Raw genomic sequence first — 17,400 nt, forward strand, 5'->3', positions numbered from 1 at the left:
TCAGCGATAAATTGATTGAATTTGATTTTCAATTCCTTTCAGAGTACACAATAATAATATTAATAACAAGACATAGAGACAACTACTGGGAAGGTTTAGGTGTGCAGGGCAGCGCCCACACAAACAGCAGCTCTGATGAGGTCTGTGTTGTGGCATGTACCACATTGGTGGGTACACGCAGTGGGAAGGAGCAACAGCATGGAGCCAGACCAGATATATAGACAAGCTGGGACAACTAGGTCAGCTCCTCCATCCCTTGAAGTTTAAAAACCAAACCTCTATGTTTTTCTGTAAGCCATATTGAAGCTCAGAGAGGAGCTATGGCCTTAATGAATGATTTGGCTACTGCCATTCTCTGTTTTGAATTCAGCAGATGGTTAGACAAGATGTTCATAATAATGCCTTAAAGTCTAGGTATTTTGCACTTACTGCAAACAAATAGCCAACTATCTGTAACCATTGGATAGCTATAGAAGCAAATAAGTCAAGCTTTATTTCCAAATAATTTTTAAGAGTGGAAGATAATTTTAGAGTGATGTCAGTATTCATGCAGTCTGTCTAAATTATTTATATGTTTCTTCTCTGGATGCAGAGCACCATCGCAGATGTAACTCACAATGCTGTTTTATAAAGCCAGACAGTATGACTTGGGAGCACCTGCCTGTGAGACACGCTGTTTATTTCTCTGTGGGAGACCATGTCTCAGCATTGCCTTTCTGCTGATCTGAGTCACTCCACAGAAATACAGTTTATCAGATAGTAACAGAGATATCTCAGTCCAGCTAAGGGCACTGGACCAGCTCATGACAGTGTGTGCCGTGCCACATCCGGGTCTGCGTGAAGCTTTGAGTCCAGCTGCTGTGGTTTACTGTGGTTTAACACAACAAACAGACCTCCAGGCTCCATTGCTCCATGCAGGGAAAAAACCCCATACTCTGCTGACCATTGAAATTAGAGCTGCAAAGATAGTATCATAGTATAGTTAGGGTGGGAAGGGACCTTAAAGATCATCTAGTTCCAACTCTCCTGCCATGGGCAGGGACATCCTACTGGATCAGGGTGCCCAAGGTCCCATCCAACCTGACCTTGAACACCTCCAGGGATGGGGCAGCCACAGCTTCCCTTAGCAACCTGTGACAGTGTCTCACCACTCTCATAGTGAACAAATTCTTCCTAACGTCCAGTCTAAATTTGCCCCTCTCCAGTTTATATCCTATCCCCAGGTATTAAAGATACTAAACTCACACAGCCCACCAGGTTCACAACTTATCTAGGCTACACCCTTCCAGTTTGTCCAGGCTGGTTTTAAACACTGCTGATACAAGGGGAGCTGCTCTCGCAGACACCACGTCATCTCCCCATTTAGATCAACCCTGAAACCTCTTTAGTCAAAACTCTTCGAGATCACTTCCCAGCGGAAAGCAGGCATTGCTTTTGCGCAGTGACTGAGCTCCCCCAGCCCCAGCGCATAGGGCAGAGCGGAAAGCACAGATTTTAATATGTAGAAATAAGATCCTTTCCATTACACGCGCTGTCAGCCCTTATGCTCCTGGGGAGCGATCACAGCAGCTTTCACCTGTGGCAGAGAGAAAGTGCAGGAACTATGACTGCAAGGGACTAGCGCAACAGAAAGGGCGAGTGGTGCATTTTACAGATGTGACTGAAAGGTCTTCTACAGTTAGAGATGTGTCGGTTCTTCCTCTGCACAGGAACCACATTTCAGAGCCATCCCATCTAGTTTCTTCTTCCGTGGGCTCTTCTGTAACTAAGCAGCAAAGTCCATCTCACCATAAAGCCAAGCTCAGTGAATCACCCTGAAGGATCTACCTTTCAAGGTCTGTCAGGGAAATTTCTAAGACCCGAGGTGATACTGCAGAGAGTATCAAATTCTTTTCTTAATCGTCCACATCTTAAAAAACAAGAAGATTTTTTTCAGGCATAGTTTCCAACCATAAGCTGTATGATGATTACTCCACCCTGTAGAGTTTCCTCCTTCATTGGCAACCGCAGTAATATGGCTGAGCAGACCAATGGTCTCTCATCCCAGATTACTTTCTTTTCACTCCAGCCCACCACTCCCAACCAGTGAGGAGGATTAGAGGTTTGTGGTAGGAGTGCTGGATGCTGTGGGAAAGGCAGGCAGATAGGCACTGTTCTTTTACCATACCTTTAACACTCTTAGAGAAATACGCTTACCAACAAACATCTGGAGATAAATAGGGACCACCAGGGATGATTCACCCCATCTGCCTCAGGTTGGGAGGAGGTTCCTCAACAGACCTCCTGCTCCATTGAATTTTGAAGGAACTGGGATGAATAGGTTGGATTAAGCAGCTAATTTTTAAGTAGCTAAAGTCAGGTGAGATTAATGTGACCATCATTCTTCCCATCTGTGGAGAACACTCAGGCTGCAGGACTGTCAATGCAAATGACTTTATCTTTTGTTTCATATTTGGAGAGGGACTGGGGAGGGAGGCAGCTACGGATTCAGCTCACATGTCTTCAGCTTGATGGGGAAGAGGAAAAAAATACCTGTCTTTAATTAGTCTGGATGATGTGTGCTCAGGGAAGGAAGCGCTCAAAAAAGGCACAGAGGCATTAAACAAAACTAACTGGATAATGTCAAATACAACAATCTCTGCTGATGAAGGCCACTTTGAGCTGGCAAAATCCATTTGCATGGCAAATAATCACATTCATCCCCAGCTGCAAATTATACAGCCTTTCCTTCCTGACGAAGCTGGGATATTTCTGCAACTTGTTTCAATCCCTTCAGCAGCAGTCAGCCGGATTCCTGCCTCTAGACCCTCGACATCCTAGTGATATTCATTACTGGCTTATCCCATGGGGGCTGCCTCCTGCCAGCTGCAGATGGCTTATGCTTCCCAGCTCCGCATCTGGCACTGACAGCATGAAAAAGTGACTATGGGATATTGAGACTGGGGGGTAACCAGACGAGCTGAGGAAAGAGGGAGAGGGCAAAACAGCATCTTTCCCATGGGAGCCAGATGAGATACAATGCACATCTATACCACGCACCAGTCTCATCTGAGCAGTGTTTGCTGCTGGTGCTGGTCATTTCTTCTGATCGCAGGTGATGCTGTGAGGAGATGAGTGCTCAGTCTCTCAGAGAGAGGAAGAAAGAAGAAATAAACAGCCTGCTATGACCACCAGCATGGCTGGGGCTTCATGTGTATGATGTTTTATTGCAGACATTGCTAATGGGCAATGTTTGGCCTCATTGCTAGACTGACTTGGAGCTAAAAGCTGTGAATCTAAACTGCTATAAACGCACAGCAGAGAAACCACTTAGCATACGGGCTCTGCGGGGCACTGTCCTTTCAATCTATGGTTGTACAGCATCTAACACAAGGGAGCACGGGCCAGTGATGAAGGTTCTTGGAGACTAGTGCAATACAATAAAAACATAATAGTCATGATGAAACAACACAAACGTGATTTCATGTGATATCCCTATGACTCAATAGCAGTGAACACAAGTTAAACAAGACAAGCTAGATTTTTCTGGATAACCATATTGCTTGTTTAGATTTTGAGCCAATGCCTGTTATTGCTTACCAGAAGCAAGTGGTTGGAAAGCCAATATCCATTACATGCTTGTTCTTGTTCTGTACACCAAGAAGGAGAGCAGCAGTGTTACCATCATGGGACACATTTGCAAAAGTGCCTTTGTAATTTAGGAGATAATATCCCATTTCTAACAGTGACTTCCATACTTGGGAGCTAAAAGCCTGGTTGAAAGCCAGTGGGACTTAAAAGTTATGTTTATTCTCTAGTATAAGCAGTCACGGAGGAGTACATATACCTTGTACTTTTAAGTCACTTTGGGGTTTTGAAAATCTCACTCCGCAGTAGATAACAGAAAACGACCTTCCACTTGACTAACAAATGTTCTACAGCTTGAGCCCTAGCAAAGTTCATTTCTCTTCACTAATGGGCAGTATGGGGTTTAAAACCTCTTGCACTGAGAATTTACTTGTCCCCATACCCATCCAAGCATAACATGAAGGCAATCAGCTCTCTAATGTGTGGAAACGAGTTAGTGACTCAGTCCTCTGCAGAACTAATGTGAGATGGAGCACACTGGTTAGTACCTTAAAGATATGCTAAGTTTCGGATGTTTGGATTTATCTATTCGACCTCTGGATTTATTCATGTTCATTACCATAGTAATACTTGCTAACAGCAGGATCTAAAAAAAATCAGAACACAATAACACAATAACACAGTGAGAGAGGCTGTAGAGAATGGCTACTTCTGGGATATGGAAAGGCGTGAAATGCTCGATACATTAGACTGTACAGTTTTGAACCTGTATTATTCCTTCTGCACCTATACTCTTCTCTCTTAAACAATCCAAAGTAGGGTCTCTTTGTTTCTTCTTCTAGCCTTGCCTGTGCTGGCTAAAATCACCTGCCTCATCCCCTCCCTGACTCAGGGTCCTGCCTGCCCCACCACGGAACAGTAGCAAGAACAGGGCACTCCTTTCCAACATTACTGTTGCAGGAGTAAGTAGTAAATTCCGTGCCCTCATTATCCATGATATCCAATCTATTTAAAATTAGAGCAGGCTAGGAACCAGAATTTCAGCACTGTGGAAAATACTGAAATTGTAAACGAAACCTTAATATTCTTAATCAGAATGAAAAGATAATGGTCACAAATATCCTCTGAAAGTAGGGTTAAAAAAATTGTTGGTTTGGGTCCATTCAAGCTTTACATTTTTCTATTATTTAATGTTTCATTTCTGAGATGCTAAAAGGTATACTTCTAAAATGGTAAACATTTTTATTTCTGCTTTCTCATTACAAATACTTCTGTTTCAGCTTTTATAATACATTACACCTTTACCCACCACAGGTATAATTTAAAAGACAATTGTGGAATGTGCTGTTTTATATCTGTCTAATACAAAAACTGCAGAAGACCAAGCTGAAATGAATCACTTTGATTTTCCCACTTAGATGACTATTTTTTTACCTCTCCTTGCAAAAGCAATTGCATTTTGTCAGTAGAAAACAAAAAGAATTGTAAGTTCCCTTTGTTCCATGAGCTGTTTTTTTTCAAATGTTCTAGCCTTAACATTGATGGATTCTTCATCAAAAAAAGAAAATCATGCAGCTATAATCTCTTATTTCTTAAAACAAAATGCAACCCTTGATCAAACAATTTGTTCTTTGATCCTACCCCTCACGGAAGGTAGGAAAAGCTGACAGGATTTTGCCTTTGCTTTGCCATCTTATTAAAAGAGCATCAAGCATTTTTGTGAAAAACATTAACAAGATCATCAGAAAATATACAAAGTAAACCTCACTGGAAAACTGTTCAAGCAGCATGTTGGTTCTCTCCCACTTCTCCCTGCCTTTCCCCTCCCTAAATCCATTTCTTATGTAGAATTACACCAAAACTGACAGCGTTTTAATTAGAAGTGCAAATCTGGGATTCAAAAGCCATGGTTGCTTTGGGAGGATTTCCCAGATTTGCTGTTAAATTCAATTCTAATAAAGGCTCACTTAGTCAACTGACATATTTGTCACTGAATGAATTTATGCAAAACTGTTGAAAGAAAAGCTCTTATATGCTTGTTCAGCCGACTGTGGGTCAAATTCACTTTTGGTCTTCTGCCTACACAGATCCTCTGATCTCCAACACTATTCTGACAATTTGGTGCTCACTCTAGATAATTTCATGGGTCCATTTGAAGGTTATCTTGGTAGCGGGTTAGTTGTGAACCCTTTGATCCAATTTTGCTCTTATTTTAAATAAATTTTCAACGCTAAACTCTCAATACAAACGAGCTTCGCTTTTTCTGTCTGTCACAGACCATCTGGCATGATTGATCTCACCATTTTATCTCCGACCCTGACATGAACCCCAAATTGATTCAAAAAGCCTGTGAACAGTCATGGATAAAGGAACAAACTTAGTGTGGGGATGTGGAGCTGGGAACAGCTCTGGGTGCACCCACCGTGCACGCGCTACAAAGTTTTTATGCTCTTAAGCTCTGATGTGCAACAGGTAGTTTTGAATGAGCAACCGTTTGTCATGAAATTGGAGTGATTATAATGTATACGCCAATGCTGTGTTATTCACTTTCTTGCCGTTATTAGCTTGCATTTACTTATTATTGAATCCTACCTCCTGATACAAGAGTCTGGAGTCCTGACTGCAGTGCTGGGCTTTGACATGGAGTGTCAGGAGAGCCCTTACAAACACAGAAATAAGAATGTTTTTTACTGACGTGCTCAGTTTCCTCTACCAGTGGCAAAATTCTCTCTTCAACTCCCTCACATAACTTTTAAATAGAGGTAACAGCTACATATTTTGATTCCCCGTGGGTAACATTAACCAGTGAGGCAGGGTAAGACAGCTGAGGGTGTACAGGTACCGGAGTTCACACCGCCTTTCTCCTGCTTTTCTTTTTCAAATTTTTGTTTCAAAAAAAGAGAAAGGAATGATTTCAGAGCTTCTTAACTTTTGTATACGGGCAGGAGATCTGCTCTTTCTCATGTTTTCAGGCAAAGAGTGCCAGCTTATCTGATCCCCAAAGCCAACACGCTGTGAGGAGGCAATATGGATTGCAGAATTCCAGCAGAAGTCCTTTTAAGAAGGGCCTTGGGGTCACTTGCTGTGTAAATATTGCAATGACTGAACATATTGTCTGCAAATATGCAGAATTTCTCAGATTTAACGGGAGGATGTATATCTGCGAGACTTTAATTATAAGTCACAGTTTATTTACTGTTTCTTTCTGCCTAAGTTAATGGCCTTGGACAGCAGTATATCACCCCTCTCCTACTGTTTCATCTCTTCTTTTGTTGAATATGTTGGCACTTTTTTTCTTCAATTTCCCTTTAATGGGCAAAACCTCTTTCTAAAATGAGTTTTCCTGCTTAGTCAGAAATGCATCATGCCACTTGTGGTTCTCCAGTCATTGGAGCTTGGATTGCTGCAGTGCTAAGTATAAGCATGACTACATGGAGCAGCTACGCGCTGTTTTCAAGACATTAAGACATTCACTTAGCATTTTGACAGGCAAGAGGTACCTAATGGCCTAACCAGAGGACTAACATCTAGGAGCGCTTTTTCTTTTTTTTTTTTCCTTTTTCCCCTTGGGAAGCCCTTTATGGGATCCATGGTATCTTACTTCATCTCTCTCATTCTATTTCCAGCTGTGGGAGAAGAGGATGAATCACGTTTATGAACCTCACCTGGGTGGGTGGCCTGAAGTATTGGTCACCAGGTGGAATTTACCTCTGAGCTGCTTCTTTGCCTCCTTTCCCTTCCTGAGACACTCCGACAGAGCAGAACTGCAGAATGAGGTCTGTCTTTCACTTGAGGGGGCCAAGATTCCTGAGCAGTCCGAACTGGCTGCTGACATGGGATGCTTATCCCTAGAACTGCAGGATAATGCACCAAACTCTTCCAGAGAGCTGCTAAAAAACATTGTAAAAAATGGGCTAGCATAGAAGGATGAGGTGGAAACCTAAGAAAAAATAAGACTGTAGTTGAAAGGCAGGTCAGACAAATCCAAAGAAATCCTCTGTCATCCTCTCAAGCGCAGGCAGAGTGTGCCTTTCCATGCTGCAAACCACGATAGTTTAACGGATGAGTTCTTAGGTAGAGGTTTGCTGAGAATCATGTGGTCTCTTCTGGGTGCTCAGCAGCTCTAGTGAAAGGCAAGTCACCCCTACGCTGCACTTGTGCCAGCTTTCACTACAAGGAAAAAAAACACGGACTCTTGTCATGACTTCGAGAAAAAAAATTGCTGTAAAAAAGGTTCTTCACAAATGTTTCTCACTTTGGTGACATTTGTTCACTTTGCTGAGAAAAGCTCAGCATAAACAAGCACAAAATTTTGCCAGAAGCCCTTGCTGGAGCACCCCAGGAGATTCATTACTCAGGAACTTCCTTAGCCTCAGTTGACCACAAATTTAACAACACTGATCCTTCTTTTTAAACAACGGCCTGTCGTGCTAATGTCCTTTGCTGTATTGCTCTACTTCATATGCTCTCCCTCAGTCTCTTCTTCAAAGCCTATTTGATGAAAAAGTTTTTCTTTCCGAAAGATTTAATATATTCTGGATTATATGCTACCAATTCTGTTTCTCCAAGATCCTCTTTAGTCATCTACATACGCTTACAATTTAGAGCTCTGTTTCTAAAACTTCTGGTCAATGTTATGATAACTTAGTTCAGATTTCTTCCAGGATGCCTTGCCTTTGTTCTTTTTGCTCTATTTTTCTGTCTGTGTTTTGTCAGATTTACCAATTTGAGAAGAGAAAGACCCTTTATGGGAGGAAAGTATTTTCTGCACTTGAAGATTTTCACTCTGAGCAATATTCTCAAATATTCTCTTCCTTTTAACTCTTATTTCTATTTCAAAATGTGATACCTCTCTAAGGCTGTACAAGTTACATTTTTTCTATTTTCACTTTTAAGCCTTTCTTTTTTTCTACAAGGGCATACTTTATCCCTTGTAGAAGTGTTGAGGAATGACTCTGGTTTCCCCAGACACTAGTTTTTAGAAGAGCTTTATGTGCACAGGAGTGTCTGTCTTTTAACATGAAAACTCCCAAACTGTGAAGGGAAAACATGCTCCGTGTTTCTGCTGTCCCTAGCTCACCTGCTAAGATCTATTTGGTAAATTTTTTCGATTTTTGAAGGCTTTGGAAGCACTGCTGAGATGAAAAGCTGTCCCCTCACCCTATTTGCCGCTCTGTTGCTGGAGATCTTGCATCTTATTGAAAGATTCAAGAAATGAGAGAGAAGAGGTAAATCCTCCTACAGAAAGAGAATCCTGTGTGCTTGACTCCTGCTGCTGGGCCTTCATGATGCCCTCTTCACATCTTTCACCTACACACAATGTACAGATACTTCTTTTCACTGCTTTCCCCTTTCACCATGAGGTCTTCTCTCCTCTTCCTTTCTACTCCTCTGTTCACACATTTACCTCCTATTACTTCTCATCAGACTGCATTGGGAAGATTCATTAGTGTATATAACATACTTTGAAGTTGTCCAAATAATGGCGATGTAACATTTTTGCACTTCTATAGGCTCTTTTATCTGAAGATCAAAGTAGTAAGTTATGATTACCATGATTGGATTATTGCTGCTTAGCCTTTGAATCTAAGGGTAAGCAGCAACTCTTCTGGGTAGGCCTTAATCAGAATTATTGGATGATTTTATTAAATAGATTGAATGCCATAAAGTATGCTGCTGCTTAAAGAAAGAGGTATGTACACAAACCGTATGCCGTTTTCCTACCATTTGATAAGAATCCAGCGGCCCCTAGCTGTCACCTGACTCCTTTGATCCAAATGAAAATGGAAGGAAGACCAAGACACCATCATGGGAGATTTCAGAGATGACCTCCATGCTCTTTTCCTCCAACTGCAAACCCTATCCAACCACAGCAAAGATTTTGTCCCTATTTCTTAGCATGACCCATATTTTTCCCAATTACTTGGTTTCATCGAGCCTTTCACAATGGACACCCTAGAACCTTGTCATATTGCTATAAATTTGTCTTCGCCTACTCACTATTTTAAGGTGAACGGACACTGCTCACTGTATTTATGCACTCTTGAACTTCCTGGGAAAAGGGGGTATGGTGCTTCCCCAGTTACTATGACAAGTAGTTTGGATGAAATCTGGGACAAAAGGAGAACAGGTATTAAACTAGCAGAAAAGTAGAAATTAAACTAGCAAAAAGCAGCTGTGGATGCTCTGCGTGTTGTAAGCCAGAAAAATCTGAATTGAGGAGTTCAATGCTCATTTGACTGTGTATCCAACCAGCGTGCACCTGTTATCTCAGTGCTGATAAAAGTGATGTACAGCATATGGAAGAGTTATTTAAGCAGAGCTTCCCTGTGAAAACATGCTCAGGGCTTCCCATCTTAGCTACAATATTTTTCTGGAGTGCTAACTTTAAAGTTGTGTGCGACAGGTGGCCTTGCAGAGGACACCACTTCAGGGAGACAGAGGTCATTCATCTTCTCACAACCCTTATTCTTCCACAAAAACACTTGGCAATTGACCTAGCTATTAGCACGACACAACCATGTGAAGTCCTGACTGCAGCTCAGAGGTTGCCAGACCCCAGCTGAACCAACTGCTCCAGTATAACAGGTTATCAAGAACAAAGGAAATGAGAATATGTGTTTCTCTTTACTGACTGGAAATCAGCAAGTCAGAGTACAGTGTAACAGGGAGTTCCTGGAGCCTCACTCTCCTGCTGGAGACATGGACAGGGCTATAAATCTCAGGCAACACTATAAATCAGTGCCCTTCACCATCCAGAGCCATGCACAGCACTAAAAAACAACACGCACATGCCACTTCCATGCCGAAGGTGCCCTAAGAAAACTTCCCAATAGATTAAAATATTAGGCAATGTACTTTTTTCTTGCTATTTTTAACTTTGCTTTCAATCAAAAATACAAGAAACATTTATTTAGTCCCGAAGAAAGAGATTGTAAATACATTTCTAACTTAATAAATCTGCTTTTGGATCAAATGTTTGACTTCTTATTTTAAATACAGCTGGTGGAGCGATCAGTAAATCTGTCACTCAACTCGGGGACTGTGGGCAAATCTCTTGCTGTCCTCCCAGCACAGTAAAGGCCTGAAGTCACAGCAGTGGAAGAGTGACTAGATCTGCCTGATGGGGAAACCATCCCGAGGAAGTGGCTTACAGATCAGTGGAAGAAACATTCGTTACCACTGCAGCATTTAGAAATTTTCAGATGGCAGAGCATGGAAATTCAAAAGACTCCTTTTCCCTTTACAGACGAAACTGCATTTTCCCAACAATATTCTCTCACTTAGTTTTTTGATTTTTTTTTTTTACTTCAAGTCCTCTGTATCCTTCAGCATTTTTCTAAATGAAAAAACAGGATAGCAAGGATGACTATTTTAAAAGAATTTCCATTTTCCCTGGGCTGCCACATTTTGGTTGCCATGGAAGTGTACAAGCTCCAGTGGGGGCTGTTTAGTTAGATATTGTGCGATTTGTCAAGCTGCTCCTCTGGTGAGTCACTTTCCCTGGTTAAGAGCCTTTCAGCAATAAGTGTGGTCATCAGTTCCTGGTGATTTGCAAGTACTGCTGTTACCCTGTGACCTGGATTTGCTCTCCCTAGACAAAATTAACGCTGCCAAGTAGAGATAATTGCAAAATCATTTGGTACACTTTTAAAAGGAAAGAAGGCTTTTCCAGAAGTTGAAATCCTAATTTTTTTACTTTTATTCTTAAAAAACAACTTGCAGCTTACCAGTTTAAGCACACCGCCAAAAATAAATGGTCCTGAGCTTTTTCCCCATGGAAAACTCTCCAAGAGTCCCAGCTTCACCCCACGTTGGAGAAGGAGTAAGGATGCTGAACCAGTCTCACTCCTAGCCTGACTTGGCTGCCTTGTTCCCCAGGGCAGCCACAGATTGCACGTGCTCCCCAAGGAAATAACAACTCCTTCCTTCTCCATTGCAGAACTACGCCCTTTAGCTCGAGCCCTCACAGTGAATCCAACTAATGATGAGCAACCTGCTCTGTAGGAGCAAGAAAAATCACCATCTCCCACGTCCCCAGAGAGGCTTTAGCAATCCCTGTCAATGTGCTCCACTCCATCACCCCCAGACCTTCCTGTGCAAACAGTGTAAGGGAAACAAAAAAAGCACAAATCTTTCCTAATTGCTTGTGGGAGGAAGCCTTGGGAGAGCTTGAACAGCTCTCCAGGACAAGTTATGGTTTAATGTTATAATGAGTACTGCAAAGACGGCACCAGAACCGTGTATCAGGCCAAAAAGACAGGCAGGTGCTCGAGTGTCAGAGAAGGTGTCTACTGAAATCAAGAAGAGTTGCCAAATAAACACTGAGGCTTAGTCTTCACTTCAGGAAGGAATTAAAATCATTCTAATTGCTAAACGCAGCTGGTTCTAATTTCCCCAATTCTAAATTTTTAGCAAAATAAGTAAGTACCCTGCAAATGCAAGTTAACAAAAGGCAGAACAGAAATAATTCTCTTGAAACAACTCAAATCAAATCTCTCCTAAAAAAGGGGAAAATTTTTAGCCTTACCAATTTCTGATTTAGATCTTATCTAAAACCGGATAGAATCTTTTGGCACTGGAAACATTTTGATGAAATTTAAAAGTACTGCTGTTTTTCAAGATCTCTTGAAGCTAGTTTAGGAAAAAAGACCCTCAACAACTTGTGGAGGAATTTTGCTGTTATTTCCAGCAACTCTATGGCTGAAGTCTGTTGTGAATTTTCCAACTGGTCTGAAAAGAAATGTAAATAAACGGGAAAAATAGCAGAAGGAAATGTTCGGTATTAATTACAGGTACATAATAAATACCTTACTTGCTCTTCCACAGACAAACCGCTATGACTGAGTGCAACAGAACACCTGCAAAGGAGTGCACTGAAATACAAGCCCATGTATACACTATATAGATCAGCCATAGTGCACCATTTCCATGTCACTAAAACCAAACAATGATGTCCACAAGACACCTATAAATAATAGATTCTATCTATTGACTAGATAGCAGCCAGCATTTATATTCCTGTTTCTTGACTCGGAATGCATTCATTCATCACCTCTGTAAGCAAACTCCCCTAAGCAGCACGTTGCCTGCCAGCCAGGGTGTCACTGCTCAGCAGTGTTACTGCACCTGCACCGGCTCCAGGCAGGTTAAGACCCATTTAATTCCTTATCCCAAGCCAGCTGAAGGGTAGATCACACCTTGGGTCATGTCTCCTTCCACACAGTAAACACCCACAGTCATAAGGCAACACTGGTATTAGTCCAGCCACTTCCCAGCAGTGGTCCCCTACGGCACCTCACACAGCCCAGCCCAGAAAATCTTCCTGCTCCTGCATCCCTGATGATGCTCTTGAAATGTCTCCTCTCAAGTCTGGCTGTCTCCCAGATCTAAGCTGTGATGAAAGCTTCGTTCATCATTTCACTTCCAGTGCAGACAGATTAGGGCATCTCCAGCTCTGTTCTCAATCATGCAGATTATAATGAACAGTTTCAAGCTGTGTTGTCCAGCTATCACAACACGATACCCTATTGTGCCATGATAGAACTATACATTTCTCATCGACTCATGGTGTATTTTGTTCTGAATCCAAAATACACGTGTTTCATTTCCATAACACAGTATAAAGCAAGCCCCTGCGAGGCTGGGTTTATTTTTGGAGATGTCCATTTAATTTTCCTCTGCTGGGCACAAAGGATTGCTGTATTTACTGGGTGACGGTTATCCTCCTGTCAAGCTCCAGTGGGGACAGGACTCCTATAGTCACTCAGCAGAGATAAACTGTGTATATTCTATTTCATGGTATCTTCAAAGGAAGAATAAATGCATTTCTGGAAGATCTATTTTAGCTCAATGTATTTCATTTTAGTCAAACATAAACTTTCTGAGTCTCAGGAAGAGTAACTGGATGAAATTTAATAGTCTGTAATATACAGGAAGTCTCTTTTGGGTTTAAAACATATGAAGCAACACATTTTGCGATAACAACAAATAGAAGATCCAACTGGGAAGATGACTACAAAAATATTTTTTGCTCCCTGCTTTTTTTTTTTTTTTTTTTCACAGCTATCAAACGATTCATTTTGTAGAAGATGATGGGGCAGATGAAAAATTCAGATCCCTCATTTTGCTGCAGAGGAGGCTGGGATGCCCAGATGTCCCCTCAGTCTCCTTCTCAAAGGCCTTGAGTCCATCCCAAGCGAGGAACGGCAGTAATGTGCTGGATGTTAGCAAGGCCCCACTCTCCACAGCTGCTGCACAGTGGGGTTATTTTAAGTTCTGAAGGCAATTTATCAAATTACATTTCTGAAAAATGGTACAACGTGAGTTATATTTACTTCACATTTCTCTTTCTGCAGGCTCTTGCTCTTGGCCATGGGATATTTATTACTTCTGATGCCTGCTCCGAGAATCTCCTTTCTGGGTCTGTATTTCATGCTTAATGAGTGCTTTTGCAATTTTATTACTGTTTTCTGAAGTTAAGGTGGCACTTTGAAAAGCCTAATGGTTTATGGCCCATTTCAGACTTCACTGATTTCTGCCCATTATGGTATATAGGAAACTACTCAAAACTCCAAAATGTTGTTTTTCCCCTGTTCTGCTGTGTTTCAGCCAATACTTTGAAAGAACAGACTTTAAAGGCAACAATATGGGCCATCTCACACCAACCAGGACAAAACAGTCCACCTGGTGGTGACTGACCAGCGGGGCCACTGGTCAACGATTGTGCAGAAGGGGAACCAGACACTCCAGTGGGAAATGTCCAAGAGCTCGAAGCCTCCTTTTGTTGGAGCTATGTATGTAATTGAGTTACCCCATTTATGGCTGAGGAGGGATGGATTCCCTGTTCATGCTCATGTAGCAGCATTCAAAGGCACAACACGGGCTGCCACAGCTACAGCTGGACTCTCCATGGCTGGTTACTGTCTAGCCTTTGTCACACTCATCCTGTCTATGCCCAGGCATGAAGGCTTCAAAACTTCAAGGACATCAGTTGATCTCATGCCCAGCAACCTTACTCGTCAGGAGAAGAGGCTATGAATGCATAACCCACAATTATGCTTTGTCTTGCCCATCTGCATGTCACCAAATTCACAGTGTATCATTAAAGTGCTTGGTAGTTTATGACCAGCATACTTAAAAACCTGATCAAAGTTCTGGCTAGTATGTCTGTCCTTAAAAAGGACACCTCTTTCCTTCAAAAGCAATTTTTTTGTGTCTGTGAAGGACTGGAGCTCCCTGGGGACTGGTCTGAGACTGAGGAATGCACATTTACAAGTGCAAGGAGTGTTGCAAACCTCACCACCCGCTGTGCTGAGTGATGTGTCTGCAGTTTTGATCTTACTTTTTTTTTTTTTATGATAAATACATAGTGGCATATGCACTTAAAACAAACATGCTCTGGGGGAAAAAAACCCTCCAGACAAATTTCCCCTACTCCTTCCCAAAACAAAACTGAAATAAACAACCCAAAACCTCTACAAAAACAAAATACACCCCTGCACTTGCTCCTTTCTGCTATGGAGAGAATGACAGAACAGATGTATAACAGAAGCTATTTATGTTGGTTAATATATTACTGGGGAGATGCTGAGAGATTGTAGTGATATGTTTAGAAGCAACCGTATAGGAAATATATTGGAATAGAGCAGATCCCCACCTGCCCACAATGTCGTTGTACCAAGCATTCGTTTCTAAGTGATGTGTCACAGAAATCCTGCACTAGGTTCATGTGAAAAATACATGTGAAATACGGAGCACACTCAGAGCCTTTCTGTACAACAACATCCTACAGAAATTCTCACTCTTCTGCTTCCTCTTTGCTTTCACATTTCACAGAAATGTTCCCTTCCACTTGCAACCATCTCAAGGAGCTGTACTGAGAGTACTGAGAGCTATAATAATTCCCTTATTTCATTTTTCAAATTTTCTCTTCTTGCAAATACTTGTAGGCAGAGAATGCTCTTGTGGTCCATGGGAAAGAATTGGTTTCAATGAAACTGTAATTTTCATTATCAGGCTGATCAAGTTAAAACAGTGAGATAACAATGACAGAATCATTCTCATTTTCCCACTTCAAAGCAAAATAAAACAACACTTTGAAATGGTGATTCAAAGCATGTTGTTTAGCTAGAGCAAATCTTGTTATCGAATCAAAGCCACTGATCTTTCCCCAACACTTTATTTAAATTGTTTCCAAATTTGCTGTTCCGCAAAGCCTCATCTTTTCACCTTTCCACACTCCTCCGTGGAACAGAAACTGGCTATTGAACTGTCCCCAGAGGAAAACATTCTCTTTCCTAAATAAGAATAATGATGACAAGAACAACAATGAGAATGAAAATCACAATAACCTGATCCGAACACATGGGGCTGTGTTACAAGACAGTAATAAAGGAGAAAATCCCAATGTTTGGAAGACTTTCTGAATGCCCCTCCTGGATCTCTACTAATCAGTGATCAGGTGATAAAGCATATTCATAAAAGATGTCACTATCAAAGCCCTGCAGGCTCTTATTTCCCTGCTACCCCAAGCTCATTAATCTCTCTACAAATTGGCACCCTACAGAAAGCAAGGCGATGCCTGGCCTCCCCCGCCATCCTGTGCGAGCCGCGCTGAGCTGCGCAGTGTTTACTCAACCTGCCAATGGACTCGTGCCTCTTTCTCACCCTCTGAGCTTTGATGCCACCCCAGCAGGTGGGAAATAACGTTCTGCTTACTTCCTTCACCCACAAGACACGTATCTCTGCTGAAATTTCCCTGGAAAAGAAGGGAGACAAAGCCCAAAAAGGAAGGATGGAGAAAATAGAAAACACAACACCTCTTTGCCTTCTCCTTTATCATCACTTCAGATGTCACCGTGGCACGTAAATGTGGAAAATGCATATACAGCCTATAAATTCATTCTTGTGACTGGCAGTACCTCTAGTTTGAGTCAAATCTAACCAAGAAAAGTTCTTGGCCTAAACTCAATGCCTTTCAAAGCCTTGGAAAGAGTGAACGCTGACAATGTCCTCCAGAATCTAGCAGCAACCAACATTCAGAGTAGACCTCCTGGGGGTAGTGGGTCATGTAATCCACGTCTCAAGCCACAGCTCATTAACTCTTTTTCAACCTCACAAACCCTAAGTACATCTACCTAGGACACAAAACACTGGAGGTGTGAAAAACCTTACCCCTGGCTCACCTCTGGTCCATCCTCATGTGAATACACTCACACCACAAGAAAGATCCTTCCCCTCAGCGATTAGAGACATTACTTACTGAACATACAACTTGTGCAAATAAGCATGAAAATCTATCAGAGGTACACTTGCTATTTGGTTTCAATGTTTTTAATTATTTTCTTTGTATAAACAAGGCATTGAGCAAATATGTGTATCCTGGGCTCCTGCAGTAGGGAAAATCTCTGTCTGTTACGGGAATACACCTCTCAAAAATGAAGGAGGTATTCTCAGATATTATTAACAAATAAGCTTGTCTGTGTCTCTGTCAAAGATGTACGTGTTCTGCATTTCATGCAGTTTCCCAGCCATCTTATATTATGCCAGCTTATCCAAGAAAGATTATCTAAAAGTAATCACAAGAGTCATTAATTTATACAGATAATAAATGTTGCCACCAAAGGTATCTTTAGGAACACTTTGACTCCTGGGTCCTACTGAACTAGTATCTGAAATGAGAACCAGAAAGAAAACTCAGTACTTCTCCAACCTTTCTAAAGGCCAATAATAATTAAAGCCATTCAGCGTGCTCCATAATCTCTGGCATAGACCATATAACCTCTCACTGGGCACCTACTGTATTATTTCTCCTTACATTACTGGATTCAT

General features: G+C 41.7%; 1 protein-coding gene across 2 annotated transcripts in view; it reads right to left on the reverse strand.

Annotated features, from left to right (window-relative positions):
• GRIA1 (glutamate ionotropic receptor AMPA type subunit 1) overlaps positions 1–17,400 on the reverse strand; it is a 128,904-nt gene that overhangs the window by 22,713 nt on the left and 88,791 nt on the right. The window lies entirely within an intron of this gene.

The sequence above is a fragment of the Cuculus canorus genome, chromosome 14 (genome assembly GCF_017976375.1).
Source record: "Cuculus canorus isolate bCucCan1 chromosome 14, bCucCan1.pri, whole genome shotgun sequence".
Classification (NCBI taxonomy): Eukaryota; Metazoa; Chordata; class Aves; order Cuculiformes; family Cuculidae; genus Cuculus; species Cuculus canorus.